Source organism: Halyomorpha halys, unplaced genomic scaffold, assembly GCF_000696795.3.
Source record: "Halyomorpha halys isolate HHAL.00 unplaced genomic scaffold, Hhal_1.1 Scaffold128.1, whole genome shotgun sequence".
Classification (NCBI taxonomy): domain Eukaryota; kingdom Metazoa; phylum Arthropoda; class Insecta; order Hemiptera; family Pentatomidae; genus Halyomorpha; species Halyomorpha halys.
In genome coordinates this window covers 875,677-877,191 of record NW_027110898.1, presented here as the reverse complement: position 1 = coordinate 877,191, position 1,515 = coordinate 875,677, and the positions used below count along the sequence as shown (strand labels likewise).

General features: G+C 31.3%; 2 protein-coding genes across 7 annotated transcripts in view; one reads left to right on the top strand and one right to left on the bottom strand.

Moving 5' to 3' along the window:
* Window positions 1-1,515, bottom strand: part of LOC106678192 (atrial natriuretic peptide receptor 1) — a 1,188,520-nt gene that overhangs the window by 452,723 nt on the left and 734,282 nt on the right. The gene's annotated exons all lie outside the window — the stretch shown is intronic.
* The window catches only part of LOC106678196 (uncharacterized), a gene marked incomplete in the record, with an annotated part of 31,781 nt that overhangs the window by 5,173 nt on the left and 25,093 nt on the right, over window positions 1-1,515 (top strand).

Sequence of the window (1,515 nt, the reverse complement as noted above, 5' to 3'; positions counted from 1 at the left end):
TTCTAACCTGGCTTCTCCTTCATTACCTAATAATCCTCCTAGGCGTCTGAAAAGAAGATGGCCTCGAGATCTTCTTCTCTAGAAATGTTATTAAAGTTCTATCAGTGGGTAGATTCTCCACATGTTTTTATCATGTTACTATGTCACCTACAGCAAATTTACTTGTTGTATATATGTGTATACAGTTGTAAATATCAATAAATAAATTATTTTAAAAAAAAAATTTTTGTTTTAATCATTTAGTTGGAAGAAATTTTATCTCCAACGAAGAATTGTAAAATTAGATCCAATTCTTTCAATTACGTGGCGGGAACTGTTACGACGTCAGAATACAAAGACTATTACAGCGTTTCAAAATTCCTGTGACTGAAGTCAGGATTATGTATGTAGAAATATTAACTAACGTTCAAGCTTTAAAATTATATAAAATACAATATAGAATCTAATATCATAGAAAATAAATTGATTTTTTTTGTCTTTACGGTAGGGATTACCTTTTATAAGATATTTGCACAATAAAGTTAATAATAAATGTTAATTAAAGGATTTGAAGGATGTATTTGATAACTCCAAGGATGGTGTTATTTATGTAAACTTCGGATCTGTATTGAACAGAAAAAACATGCCAGAAGGAGTGTTCGAAACTGTACTAGCAGCAATGGGTGAACTCAGCTACCCAGTTCTCATGAAGTGGGACGTGGAAGACGTCCCTAACAAGCCAAAGAATGTCATATTACGAAAATGGTATCCGCAACCTGCCATTTTAGGTAATGTGGATTTCAGTCATTTAGAACAATTTTTTTGTTATTATTGTAATTATTTAAAATAATTCTTTTCTTTTCTAAAGCTCATCCCAAACTTCGAATATTCGTAACACATGCAGGACTTCACAGCATGACAGAGGCAGTGTTCCAAGGTGTCCCAGTTTTGTGCATCCCGGTTTTCGCTGATCAAGAATATGACTCGAGATTCGCTGAGCAAGCAGGACTAGGACTTACAATTGTCTTGGATGAACTAAAGAAAGATAAAGTGGTCGACTCTGTTCTCAAAATTATAAAAGATCCCAGGTAATTTATTTGGATATTCAATATTTTATCCTATCTGTGATGAGCCGTTATCCCAGGTCAACTCAATTTAATCTAAATTTAACTTAGATTTTCTCAGGTGTTCTTATTAGTATAGACTTCAAAGAATATGAAATTGAATTAACAGGGAACAAGGAGTCTTTGTATTAGCATTCCGAATTTAGCTAGAGCCCAGAGGTGTTGTGTGGCATTTTACATGACTTTCCTTGACTTTTTTTTATTAATTATATAAATTTAAATTGATAAAACAGCTCTTTTTATAATATAGTTGATTAAAAGTTATTCCAAACTACATCGAACAACTGTATTATAATTAAAACCTAACTAATAAGTCCAAACGTATTAGTTAGATTTTAATTAACCACCGTGTCCATGTTTATTTTCATGAAAATATAAATCTTAACATTGATAATAATAAAAATATTAGCAT